Source organism: Apis cerana, linkage group LG8 (genome assembly GCF_029169275.1).
Source record: "Apis cerana isolate GH-2021 linkage group LG8, AcerK_1.0, whole genome shotgun sequence".
NCBI classification, from domain to species: Eukaryota; Metazoa; Arthropoda; class Insecta; order Hymenoptera; family Apidae; genus Apis; species Apis cerana.
In genome coordinates, this window is record NC_083859.1 from 1,328,006 (window position 1) to 1,342,757 (window position 14,752).

Below are 14,752 nucleotides of genomic sequence, written 5' to 3' on the forward strand. Positions count from 1 at the left end.
TCTTTCTCCGTATTGGGAAGAATATTGATATTAAAAAAGGGGGGGGGGGGGGGAATAGTAATTTTAAACACGCGTTTACTTCTGCCTTCCGTCCAGGTAAAAGTAATTTTGATCGTACTTCTAATATTATTTCCTAGCAGAGAGCAATGAAATTTACTAATTCAAAAGATTAGAAAGTGTGTTTACGGTAGAAGGCTTGAAACTTGATTTGTTGCAACACCTGTTGACTTTGCCGGTGTATTTGCTGCTAAGTAAAGTGCAGAATTTGCAGAAGGATGATTGTAGAGGAGAAAGTGATTGATAGGTTTATAAATCTCATTCTTAACGTTAAAAATATTGTTTTGCAATTTTCTTGATGGGTTTGTAATAACCCGCCAAGTGTCAACCTCCTTAATTTTTAACTCCTCTGCTTTTGCCCCGAGCCACCACCATCGAACCACACCACCACACCATAACATCATACTACAACGTATCTCGCGTTGAAGCACCGTGACGAAAATAAATCTTATCGATCGACGTTAATTCTCAAACTCGACCCATCGAGACGAAAAAAAAAAGAAAAAAACAAAGAAAGGACGGCCGCACGATCGGATGGATCCCCCTCTCCCGATTGATCTGGAAACGGGAGGGAATCGGGTAGAGATCTATCAATCCTAAATAGACGAAATAGAATGGAAGCATGTATTAAATTAAATCGAGCCGATATGAAAAGGCCTTGAGGACTGAAACACGGTTTCTATTCAGGTCAGATCGGTTTATACACGGTGTGTGTGTGTGTATAGAGGAGACAGCAGATTCTAAAATCGGCACGGAGATCGATCGTGTGTGCGAAACGGGCTTAAAACACCTGTCCAAGAACGGCTTCGCACGCCCACGGTGCATATTTAGCAGCGTTAAACAACCGATATTTCTGTCAATCGTGATTTTATTTGCCGACACGTCATTTATTAAACGGCACAATCCTCCGTCGATATTCGATCCGGCTCGATCGTAATTTTCTCACAGTCCTTTCCCTTCGCGTTTAATCCGGTTGTCGCGAAATAGAGAAGATACGATCTCTCTAAACGATGCCTCGTCCGGTCGGAATTTATTTCTTCGGTTCCAGATTTAAAACGATCGGGATTTCGCTCGGCGGAAACCCGAGTTCCGCTGCAACCGAGGCGCGCTCAAGTTTAAAAGATATCGATATCCCTATTATGTAGAATATAAATTGTTCTCAATATCTGGGGAAAATTTATTACTTCGTTCTCGTTCATTATCTTGTTTGTTTGTCCGAGGCTAAACCGAGCGTGCATCGTTTCCAATTCAGCCCTCGTAAATCAGCGTGGCTTAGCCCAGATTTGTCACCTATCATCGGCACAGATCAACACTCATCAAGTGTATTCAACACCTTCCTCGTCAACCACTCTGTTTTTTTAAGAGGGAAAATTATTTTTTTTTTCCTTTATTCTATTTTTATCGACGCTCTCTCTCTCTCTCTCTCTCAAAACGAACAAAATTATCACACGTGTAGACGCGATAAACCAGCGTTTTCTTTTAATAGGATATACCGATTTATCGTTAAAGAAGTCGGTAAGAAATTTAATCTATCCTTTTTTTGTTATTCTCCTTCCGAGAAAATTACAGGGAAGAATAGATATTTTTGCAAGTTTAAATGAAATTGAATTAAATTATTTAATTATTAATGAAAAATATCGGATACACGATTTGAAAATCGAACGTATTATTTATTCCAACTTTCTGAATAGTAATTTCTCTGCGAGAGAGCTCAATGCAGGCGAGAACGTCTTCCATGACTCTCTTCTTGCAAAAAGGCGAAATCCGATTCTTATTATACTTTAAATTAGGCGCCACTGAGTTTGGAAAATCGTTCGAGAAACTATCGTAAGATGGAAGAACGTTTCTTGTATAGGTTAGGAAATCATTCGTTTCTACACGTTTCTATACGTTCAATAAAATATTCATCGGCGAAGAAATATATAGAGACAACGACGAATAAATAGGAATCTTTTTTTTTTTTTTTGTAGAGAAAGAAATTATTTCAAATATGGAAGCCAGAATCTGTACTTTACTCGATCAATGGTGGTTCTAATTGTCAACCGAACGGAACACGAGCGTGTATGATTTTTCCTACGAATTTGCATTTTATTTCACGAAACGTAAGCCCACCGTAAATCGTGTCCTTCTCTCTCTCTCTCTCCTTCCCCCTCCCCTCCCTCTTCAACTGTCTTTTTCTCTCATCTCGACTTTTTTTTGTCGCTCGAGCGTGGTTTCTATCGACTCCCCCACAACACAAGAGCGTTCGCGTAATTCCTTGAAAATTATTCTGCGGAACGACAATAGAATTTTACATGCAAGTAAAAAAAAGAGGCAACTGTGGAATACATACGTATTAATTCGTGCCGCGGTATTGTTACATTCGCAAAAAACTCGTGTTTCGTTTTCGTTCCGAATTATTTATTCCTTAACCCTTTAACCGGCCTACGCCGTAGTTTTTCGCGAATTTGTTTCCCTTTTGTATTTTTCCATTGTTACGATTCCCCCCCTCCCCCCTCCCCCCTTTGTTTCGGTGGAACAAATGTTTACCGTCCAATAAGGTCTCGTATTATCGTGTTGTGTATCAAATTGTCCGATTTTTCACAAACGTAACCGAAACGATTCAACCAATTGCAAACGTTGAATTTGATTGCCGGTTACAGAAAGAACGTCGGATATTGTGCTTTTCCCTGGAAATAATTGCTCAGTTAAAACGTTAATCGTTTCATGCATCAAACAATTTTCCGTCAAAAGGAGCCTCGAATATCCTCGTTTCGCTCTTTGAAAATTGTCATTTCAATATTGATCACATCGCACATGAAAATCGTTTTTAATTATAACGAGCATCGAATATCTTATTATTTTTGGGGGAGGAAAAAAGGAAAAAAAGATTTCGTGCGCTCCGACGTGTACATCCGGTGGAAAGATGTCACGAACGATACTTGCGATATACGAACAATTTGTTGTTTTCGGCAAAAGTATATCGATATTGCAATAATTGCGAAAGAAAGTGGACACGAAACGAAAGTATGATTAAGAGTGCACGGATGATTCGAATTAAAAAATGTTTATTCTTCTTAAATGAATACTTTTCAAGTTATAGGTTATGTATAGTTATACGTTATATATTTCCTTTTTAATCTATATATAACACAATAAAAAATAACATATCCGGAGTTTCCATCCCAATAGGTTATTCGTTTTATTGTTTTCAAATATCGCTACACTCTAACCTGTTATTCGAAAGTATACCGATAAAGTTTCTTCAGAATCTTTTGCACATGATGTAAACATGAGAAAAACGCGCCAAATTTGAAACGCTGGCGTACCACACTCGCGCCGGAAAAATAGCACGCAACGCAAAATAAATATTTGTTCATGTTAATCGTTTTATAAATCAATCCACCTATGCAAATCTCTTAGGAAATAATCGAATTCGAAAATCGTCCGATAAATTTGCATAACCAACATAAAGATCGAACGGAAACACGCGTCGCAAGTCGCCGGCAAAAAAAGAATAACGCGAGCACGTTCGAAGAAGGAAGCGCGATGCATCGTGAAACATCTGGAAGCAGCTGTGTTTCTGGAAAGCGAATGGTAGTATCGCGATCGCGGAAGAATGGGTTTCCCATGGTGGAGGCCGAAGAACTCTCAAGTACGAAAGAGTGTCTGGCTCTCGGCCCCGCCCAGTCAATAGCCTGAATATTTAATGTTAGAAGTTCCGTATTGATTTTCGCGATTTTTACGTCTCCGCAAATAAGGCCGTAAAAGACCTTACGCCGCCTCGTGTCTGTTTCTTACACGTACCCACACAGCCACGAGCGCGCATGCACGTACGGAAGGACACTCGCGTCCCCACGCGCGTGTGCGTGTATACGTGTATACACACGCGTACACGGTCGAAACGGATCAAGTAGGGAGGAAGGAAGACGGGGGAGAGGGAAAGAAAGAGAATGAGCGAGCGAGAAAGAGAGAGACGCGCGTTACTTTTCAGTGCCAGCTATATAACGCTTTTTATTATGCCGGGCCGCTTTTATGGGGAAATACTGCGATGAAAAAAGAGGAAGACGTCGAGACGCGCGGGGGAGGAAGGAAAGGGCAGAAGAAGAAAGAAATTGCACTGCCCGGGTTTCATATCGAGTCATTACGATCCCCGGGCACTTTCACCCCCTCCCCCCATCCTCCTGTCCCGACGTCGAACCCGCGCCTACCCACCCCACACACCCACCCATCTCCCGCTGCAGACCCCTCCTTGCCCCTACCCACTACCGCCCACGACGTCTTCTCTGACATTAAACTTTTTATCGTGCATAACGGGGTGCTTCGTCTTTCGTCGTTGGGAATGAAAAAAGAAAAGAGAAAAAAGGGGGGAAAAAGAAGGGAGAGAAAATAGTAATAAAGAGAGAAAAAAAAAAAAGAAAAGAAAAAGAACGAAGAAAGAGGAAGAAAGGGGGTGGCGGCGGCGGCAGTGGTGGTGGTGGTGGTGGCGGCGGCGGCGGTGGTGGTGGCGATGGTGGTGGGACGACGGCGTAGGAAGAGGAGGACGAAGGAGGATATAAATGGACGGGGCCGATGGTGAGCGACCCCTCCTCGGAGACGGGGGTGCGCCGCGTCGAATTTGTCGATTCGCCGGTTTTCTCTCCCCGGCGTAAAAGCTTGGCAGACGCAATCGATTGTACCTACGTGTGCACCACCCCCGTGGGGGGGTAACGCGGTCCGACGAGGGGGAGGGGGTGGGTGGCAAAGAAGCACGGAATGATAGGCGACGTATCGTTGTTGTTGTTAACGCTGCCTTACCGTTATTTATTGATATGCGCGGCCTCGTTGGCTCGATGCAATAACGCCACGTCGGCACGAGCTTTCGAGAGACACCGACCCGTTGTCTCGCGATCGGATTTTTGATCTTTTTTTCTGTCGTTTTGCCCGTTGAGGCGAGGAAAGATGCTCTGTCTCTCTCTCTCTCTCTCTTTCTCTTTCTCTCTCGATCTCTCTCCGTATATTTTTTCTTTTCCAGAGAGTTTGCATACCGGCGCACGTGGGTGTTCCAGGTACAGCTGCGAGATACCGTATAGATGTAACGTTTTTCCACGCGACGCCGGAGACTTTAACGCTTGACCTCGACGTACCGAAAATTTTCACTCCTTTCCTTCCCTCGTTCCAATTTTACGGTAAATCGGATTTTTGAAACGGCGTAATATATAATCGAGAAAGCGAAGGGCACGATCATTGTCATTACCAATGCGGGAAAAATAATAAATGCGATGGGAACACGGTGCCTCGCCGTGTAATCCATATTATTCTCGTTTAACGTCTGAGAAAGCGTAACCGTTTTCTACTTTTGACATGCCACTGGTAAACGCATGTGGGAAACGAGTCGATGATTCTCAAACCCGATTGCCGCGTTCCGTTGACTAATATCCTTATAAATTTCTCGACCGAAATATCAAAATACCGCGAACGACGGAAGAACTCGAGAAATCCAGTCGATATCTTCGCTTTGCGAGGGGTTGAAGTGGTGACGAGGGGCTCGGGGGGGGAAGGAAGAGATGTAGAGTAAGTACTTTACTTTTGATCGAGCGACGAAATATGGCGCACGATTCGTTGTTCGACGTAAGGGGCATTCGCTCGCTACGAAGTTCATTAGAAAAACGAGATTACCGGCCTCTCTGCCTCTAGTTACGTAATTCGATCGATAGTTCAGGCGTTTCCCGTTTCTGGCCGCCGACGAGGAGAAGCAAAAGGGGCGACAGGGAAGGGGGAGGTGCAGGGGGACAGAAAGACAGACGGTGAAACGAGAGAAACGAGATGGAAGGGTAAAAAAGGAATTTGCAACCGCGATGAGGGAAGGTGTGGCCTTGGAAAAAAGAGAGAGAGAAAAAAAAGAAAGGGACTCGCGACGAAAAATTCAATTGGCGCCGGATTATTCGATTATCGAGTCTTTGAGACGCATGCATCGACGACGCGACGTTTCGTTTCGTTTCGTTTCGTTTCGTTTCGTAATATCGACAGCGGAACCAAGAGAGTCGAGAAAGAGAGGAAAAAAAAAAATTTCCAGGCTGCTGGAAGGAATCGGAGAATGAAATTAAATCGGATTTCACCAAGGACTTCTTTCGTAGATTCCCTTCCTCTCTTCTTTTTTCTTTCCCCTTCCTCGTTTTCGAAACTAATCTCGCGTTTCGTTAAAACCATCGTTGGATGAAGGAGGTTAACGAGCTTGTAACCGAACATTTCAAAGTTGGAACGATTTTTATAGAAAAACGTAAACGGTCTAGACAAACTGTTCGAGTTTACATCGAGCTTTCCGAAGAAAAGAAATAACCGAAGGAAAAAGAAGAAAAAGAAAAAAGTGACACAGAAAAATGAACTTGTATAAAAAAGACGCGACGGCGTAGATTTCGATCAAATTTAAGTTAGACGTTGAAAGTGATTGTCAAGTACGGTCAACGACACTCCTCGTTCGAATCGACTGTCGTTTACATTAGCGTAAAGTCGTTTGAAGAGATTCTGGCCGCGAAAAAAATTGTCTTACGTAATTTCATAAATAACGCATACGCATAATTTCCATTTCAATAGGTGACTGTTTATCTCTAGAGTTCATCGTATCCCACCGATGAATGGAGAACTGAAATTAACGAAAACAGACTGTCCATCTACTACATCGTGTACTAGATCGTTTATCTTTCTAAAAACTTTCAATTTTATTACAGTTTTATAAATATTACGCAATTTCTACGGATTCGGGATCAATCAAGTTTTTCTCATCGGATTTAACTAAGATCGTTAAAAAACTTACCTACTGTGAGAGGTTATGTAACATTTTTGCAACAAAGTAAACATCGATGTTGAATTAAACAGGAATATCGGCAATTTAATTCTAATTTCAATAATTGTTATAGTATTATTAAGTTACGTAGTAGATATTGTGTTATTAAAATATCCACAAAAATGGCACAAAAATTGTCGATATGTTATACGACATTCGTCCTATTAATAACTAAACATGGCAACTAAATATCGATATTGTGGTAATATCGATATACTAGCAAACATCGATATTTTTACCATCCATACCATAAGATGGTATCATCGAAACTATCGATAATTGTTCGATATATTTCAATGTTTTTGGCAATATAATGACTTTTCTTTTTCCTTTATTCGAATTTTAAGCAAAACTCTTGTGAAATTGGAAAGGAATCTTTATCCGAAAATATTTATTATTTTTTATCATAATAGCATATCAAATAATCGTTGGATCGAATGAATAAAATTTATGTTCTAGAAGGTAAAATTTATAAAAATTTAAATTGAAATTTCTAGAAAAATCTCTTAAACTTAAAATAAATATCAATGTTTTATTATATCGATATGATCGATCAATAGCTGGTATATCGATATTTTCCCTAAAGTTGTAACGCGGAACCAACTGGTGGCATAACATATTCTGAACCGAGAGAAGGATCGTAACCGACGAACGAACGAATTCTGAGAAAGCGGCGGACCGTGAAGGCTATGGTCATGACAAAGCGCGAACGGTGAAATTTTCAAATTTTCACCTTGGTCTTGGTTCATCAAGTGATGAGAGTGAGTGCGCATGCGCTACTAAGTTTGTCTTTGTGATCATATCACCGATGAAAAGGGAAAGGTCGTGTATAGCAGAGGATCGCGGCGACAGAAAGAACAATGGCGCGAATAGAAACGGAAAGAAAGAAAGATGAGAGGTAATGGAGACGAATAAAGAGCAAAGGAAAAAGAATGAGAAACAGTTTCCTAGAGTTGAAAAAAAAGGATAGGGAATAGAAATAGAACTTCAGCGAAAGAAAGAAAGAAAGAAAAAGAAAATAAGAGTCAAAGAGAAACGGACGAGAAGGATGAAAAAGGGGAAAAAATAGAAGAGAGGGCAACGAGAATGATAAAAAAGTCAGGAAGAGAAAGGCGAGGGCGAAGAAGGAAGATTGAAACGGAAAGGGGAAGGGGGGCGAAGAGAGAATTGACGGTGAGGGAGAGAAAAATGAAAAAGGAGGGAATGACAGTGGGAAAAAGGTTCGTGAGAGGGAAAGAAGGAACGAAAGAGCAGAAAGAAAGACGAAGAGGGAACCGGAATAGAGAAGGAGAGAAGACAAACGCAATTGTCCGAGGTTCGCGTGCATGTATTTACGTACGCGCGATTGTATACGTACTTATACACATCTCTACTTGGACGCGCAGCCATGCATATGGGCTTGCGTGTCTCCATGATCGCAATGGCGTAAGGAACTCGTCGATCTACAAAGTAGAACGTAGTCACGCGCTGATTTTCTAATAACCCACTGAGATTTCATTGATTTGTAATCGTCACGCTCGAACGACTTAACAACCGAGGGAAACATAAGTGTGACTTTATAATACGAGATCGAGGGAACAAATCACACACACGTGTGCGAACAACAAGATACTTAACCATCGATTTCGAAAGTTTTTGGAAAATTCGAGCAATGCGAAGGCCGAAGTCTATCTCATTGGTTACCTTCGTGACTGCCTCTCTCTTCCAGGGGGAAAAAGTAACAAGATACAAAATAACAAGATCGTGTCCGATTCTGGTTAAGCGCCTTTCAAAACATAACACTGTGTGCACTTCGGCCACGATTGCCAATCGTATCAAAAATAAAATCGAATCGCGCCTGTGCGGTTTATTCCTGGGATACGATTAAACGTCAATAAGTAAAGAATGATAATATTTCGACGATTAATATATCGCGCGATTGACTTCTTGAACTTTAATTATTAGCCTTAACAATGCCACCCTCCAAACGAATAGAATGCGTTCGATGATTCTCATGTTATCGCTGTATCTGGATTAATCTTGAACAAGATTTGTTTATCGATTCGTCACGCTCGTTTGTAAATTGAATTGCACACTCGTGATTCAAAAACGTCAACGATTAACGGATATCGGTACATCGATGTTGTTCGATTTAAATAACACGATTTTCTAAAATGATTTTTTTCTTTAATTTTCGTAAAAGAAGAGAAACACTAACCATGGTGAAAAATTTGTTTCAATACACAAGTTACGAGATACTTACTTCAGTATAATGAAAATTATAATAATGAAAACACTTATTTATTCACGCACTTTATATTTTTATCAATACCAAAATAATATTCAAAAATCCTAATCTTCACCAAAAACTTATTTCTTTAACATGTCAAAATTTACGAACTTGTGTTACGTCTCAATCAAACCTAACCTATTAATCACCTAGCGTTTAACCAAATAAGTTCGATAAACGATCAATCCGGGTATTTTTTGTGTGATAAAAATCGAGAAGGCTGGAATTTTCGTAAAATACAGTTATCTGGTGGTAAGTGGGAACAGCGTTTTGATCGCGTGTAAGCAAAAATTACAAGTTTCGTCGAAGCGCGGAGCGTGTATCAAGGTCCCGAAGGAGCTTTGCATAGATGGCGCAAAGTTTGTCCGCGAATTTCCACGTGATGATACGCGTCGCGAGACAGTCTCGACGGTCTGCAACAATATAAATGTGCGTCAATAGGAGCCGGGGGAAACGAGCGAGGCGAGATCTAATGAAAAATATTAAACTCCGAGACACGAGTAAAACAAATTAATCTTCTACGCTACTGTCAGTGGCGGAAGAGAAGGGGGAAGAGAGAGAGAGAGAGAGAGAAATGTGATGTATAATAGCATGTATATGTGTAAGTGCGTGTTCCGAGGGAAGAGAAGCGTGACTCAATGTGAACGCAGACAAGAGAGGGAGAGAGAGAGAGAGAGAGAGAGAGAATGAGAAAGAAAGAGAATGAGAAAGAGAGATGGGGAAAAGTACTTACGCCCGTACGAAAATATCGATTATATTTTTTTACGAGTTCACTCGCTTCGGCGGGTGTTAATTTCGTGAAACTGCTTTTCCTTCGCCACGCGTCGCTCGTAAAATCCCATTTAACACGTGCGAGAGCACTCGTCCTCCCTTACCCTCTTCCTCTCACTCTCTCTCCCTCTGTCTCACTCTCCTTCTCTCCATTTCCTGGTCGCGCTTTGCCATCCTCTTTCTTCATTCGCCAGTGATCCCGGCGCGCATCAGGAGAAAATTCAAGCGCGCGCATTTTCCACTCGGGGCTTTTGAAGAATCACCCACGCGCCGATTTTCCCCGGGTGTCGAGACTGGCTGCGTTTTTGCTTTTTCCTTTTTCTTTTTTTTTTTTTTTTTTTTTTTTTTTACGCAGTGTCACCGGATTCTGGACCCCTTTTTTTCTTTTTTTTTTTTCCTTTTATCACAGGCTACGGGACGTTTAATGAACGCTTTGTTTACTTGCTCGTCGGTGTTGTTAATTCAGTCTTTGTCAAGTGCGTGTACGAACGATGAATCTTTTGTTGGACAAATCTTTTCTATTAAAAGTCGAGTGGTTTGATTCTACGATCATGCAAACGTATATCTAACTTTATTATTTGCGCGATATATAGACTACCAATTTGATTTCACGCAAGAAAATAATTGTATTTAACGATTATACGTAAATAAATCATTATGTCCAGTTTGTTTTCTTTTTCTTTAATTAACATTTAAGTTCAAAGTGGAAAATGACCCGTTCTTAACAAGTTCTTATTTATTAATGATGCAACGTATGCGTCATGTGGCTTTAATGATGCGTGATACTGTATATAGAATATTTAAAAATACGTAGGCGATATTCATAAGACCAATTATAGACAACGTGCAAAAATATCCACCGAAGCTTATCTTTCAACACAATTCAAATGTCAAAATGACGATATAAAATATATTTTTATCACGCAACTCTTATTAATCAAGCTCCAACTTCCTTTTTTAAAATCATAGATCGCTCGAGTTGGAGGTAAATTTCCCGCGAATCCCGTAAAATAGCGGGAAACTCGAATATTTTCATTTTCACGCGGGATGTCGCGGACGTGATTTTACGGAGATGATCCGAACGTAGACACGCTACTGAAATAAAGTACTTGCTATTATTTATACAGTTAGGAAGCGGCGCGCGTCGTGTTTTTTAGAACACAGGATGTCCGGGTTTAACGACCCTGGCACCTGGCAACCCTTCTGGCGCGGCATATAATTACCCGCGAGGCACTGTTGTAACGTGCATCTCTCCTGTCGGCGGATAGAGAACCTGAGAACACGCCGCGTGGATATCATCGTCACGGTCTCAGACCGCGAGGAATCCCACTGTCGTTTTCTTTTCTATTCGGACGCGGCATGATCGATAGCCTGACCCCGATTGTCACACGGCTCGCGTAGAGACCAACGATCGAAAAACATCGTAACCTCCGTGCATAGACACCGTTGACCACATTCCCAGACGACTGATTCGCGACTCTTCACCCACCGCTACGGTTTCTCGAGATATGGACGACTTCTCGAGTTGGGCGCGATCCAACTCGGATCCAAATTGATTTCGATCGAACTTGCAGTAGATTGCCAACTCCGAGGGAGGGGAGGGGAGCGTCTATCGATTCGTTCGATTAAGAGGGATTAAGGTATATAACTCGAAATCTATCGGGTTTCGTGACGGAGTGGAGAGAGAGAGAGAGAGAGAGATTCAGTGGAATTACGAATAAATGAAAAATGAATTTAACCTAGAAACTATTCGGTCTAACCAGCGCACGGTGTACATATTATAAGGTGTACGGTCTATAGTTGAAAACTGCTTTTTGAAAAAATAGGTCGTAATGCGGTTAACCGATACACGGTTACCCTTGAGAGTATCGCTCCTCGATCTCGATATGAAATTTTCACCAATCTTTTCGCTATTTCGCGTGGATCTCCCCGTCGAGTTTCATTTTCGTTTCAAGATCCATTATCGCCAATGAGGTTTCCGGGCCAAGGGACGCCCGAATTTTGGAACGGAGGCACGATACGAGGGGCATATGATCGATATCGATTATTGATCAATCGGAGAAAAATAACCGGTTGCACGGTTGGACTTGTTAAATCGTATTTTTATATAGATCGTTATATATATATATATATATATATAGATCTTCGATCGTTAAGATACTATACCTTCGTCTTTAGCAAAGTAACCGTTGGAGTTGCAGAGTTTATCGAACGAGTTTGTTAACAAACGGTAGAATTAAGCGGATTTTCATGGAAACGGGATCGAGTTATCCTTTTTGCCGTCGTTTTTTTTTTCCCCCGTGTCGCCATTGTCACGGGATCGATATTTTTAATTAACCCTTTGTCATCAGATTATTTCCAGATTTATTTTACACGGACGATGTTTTCGTAGAATTTATAATATATCCATTTTATTTACAACGATTCTAGGTTATACGTTTCTTCGTTTTATATATATATATATATATATTTCTTGAATTTATAAGATAGATTGCACGGATGAAACTTCGGACAGAAAATCCAGCGTTATAAATAAACGAAATAAGCGAACGATTCAATGAAAATTAGAAAAACATGCGCGTTGAATTAAAAAAAGGCTGTACTCTACGATACAAGAAATATTTGTCTCGCGGACAGTTCTCGTGGAAAGGGTTAATACGTCTTTCCAACGTATCGAAATCGTATACGATTCACAGCGGAGCGGAATCGAATCCCGACTTTTAAATATTCACAAAACCCGGGCATCTATTCATTTAATAACAATGGCCGGGAATCAAGCTGTCTGCATCAGGGATCATCGGTCTCGGCCACTCGAAATCGGTTTATTTTACGAAAAAGACGACCTCACCTGCCACGAGCAAAGCGTTACATCGAACAGCAATCGATATTTAACCTCCCACCGGCGGCGATCGCGAAAACGAACAACAAGCAAGTAAACGCAACACCGTCATAAAACAAACCACAACATTGTAGCGCGATTGACGTTGCATTTTGATCGTCTCTATCGTTCATATTTCAATCCGTATCGGTATTTTCCACCTACATACCGAACCTCACGTACCTATATATACGCGTTGCCTGTATTTCTGTATAACTTTAAAGAAAAAAAAAAAAAGGAACAACAAAGTTCGACCAAGTATTAAACATTACCACGCGCGAGTAATTTTTAAATTGACCCTCGAGGGAAGAATCTTATACGAGTATCTACATCTCCTCTTCCTCGAGAGGAAAAGAAAAGAAAATTTCGATTTTCCTCGAGACTCGGTGCGAGATCGAATCGAGCACACCTGGATGCAGGTGGTGCGGCCTGGGATAACGAGGCAACAGCTGTTTCCTCGTTGGGATCTACGTAACCCTAGTTGCGTGACGGACGAATCTCTCTCTCTCTCTTTGTCTCTCTGCGTCCTTCGGTATCCGGCTTCCAAGTTTTTTCGAATAAAAATCGGGGGAGGGGGTGAAAACAAGCGCGCGTACATACACACGTAATACACGCGTCAAAACATGGGTGGTGCACGCGCAACCCCTCCTAGTTAGGTCGTTTCTTTTTTATTTTCCTTTCTCTCTCTCCTCCCTCCCTCCCTCCCTCTCTCTCGATCCCAGGGTGTCTCAAAGAGTGCGCGCATTCGGTCGCGCGTCGGCTTTTGTTTTCCGACGCGATGACGCGGCGCGCGAGATCACCCTCGCCTCTCTCTCTCTCTCTCTCTCGCTGCTCCTCTTCCTCCTCCTCCTCCTCCTCGACGCCGGTTTCCCGCGCGACGCGCGCGGCGACCAAGCCGCCTCCACCTCCTCCTCCTCCTCCTCTCCCTCCTCTCCCCCGTGTGCAGGCCGAAAAGAAACGAGGAAAAAGGCCGCGCGCGTCGGCGTCGCTCGGTGGCGGCATTCTAAATTTAGGAGGAAGTATTGATTTTACAATTTGGACCCCTCCCAAAGTAAAAAATAAACCAAGCCAAACGTACTCTACTTTGATAGAGTGCCTCTCCTCTGCGCGGCTCGTTTCGACGCACAGCCCGAGACGGAGATACAAAAAGGGAAACATGGAAGGGGGGAGGGGGAGCGAGAGGGTGAGGATGGGGTGAGACCGAGGGGTGGGGTGGCGGGCGAGCCGCCGAGGCTCGAGGGTAGGGGTGAAACAGCCCCGCGAATCGGGTGGGAGGGAAGAAAAGAAGAAGATAGCGATTGCCAGGGAAAGTGAGAGGGGGGGAGGGGGCGAAGCCAAAGGGGCGAAACCGAAGCTGGAGGGAAAGGAAGAGAGAGAGAGAGAGAGAGAGAGGAAGATGGAAAGGGGAGAAAAGGAAAGGAAAAAGGGAAAAAAGAAAGGTGGAGAAGAGAGGTGGATAGAATGGAGGGGGAGGGGGAGGAGGTGGAACCGGGTGTCGGCTGGGAAGGCCGAAGGAGAATGTTAGGGGGAGGGGGGGTGGGGTGGAGAGTGGCGAAATACCGTAGTTCCAGCCTGGTAAGAAACAAAGAACAGAAAATTGATCGTTTGTTAAGTTTTATGTTCCCCGGGGCAGGAGGCGAGGGTGGTCTTGCTTGCCCCCCCCCTCTCCTCTCTTTCCTTCTTCTCTGTTTGCGTGCGTGTGCGTGTGTGCGTGCGCGGCTCTCGCAATAAGACGAATCGAGGAAAATTGTGCGCCGTGAAGGAAAGAAGGTGCGGGCAACAAACGCGGAAAAAAACGTGAGGAAGACGATGGACGACGGAGGTGGTGGGCGGTGGAGAATGGATGGCCGGTCCGATAGAGAGACACGTGTACAGGGGAGAGGGCGGAAGGGGTTGAAACGGACGAACCAGGCATCGTGGAAGTCAATGGAAGCTGGACGAGATTGCCTTCGTTTCCCCCGTTGTCGTCTGCTCG

General features: G+C 42.8%; 1 protein-coding gene across 15 annotated transcripts in view; it reads right to left on the reverse strand.

Annotated features, from left to right (window-relative positions):
• The window catches only part of LOC107993554 (zinc finger and BTB domain-containing protein 20), an 85,455-nt gene that overhangs the window by 14,219 nt on the left and 56,484 nt on the right, over positions 1-14,752 (reverse strand). The window lies entirely within an intron of this gene.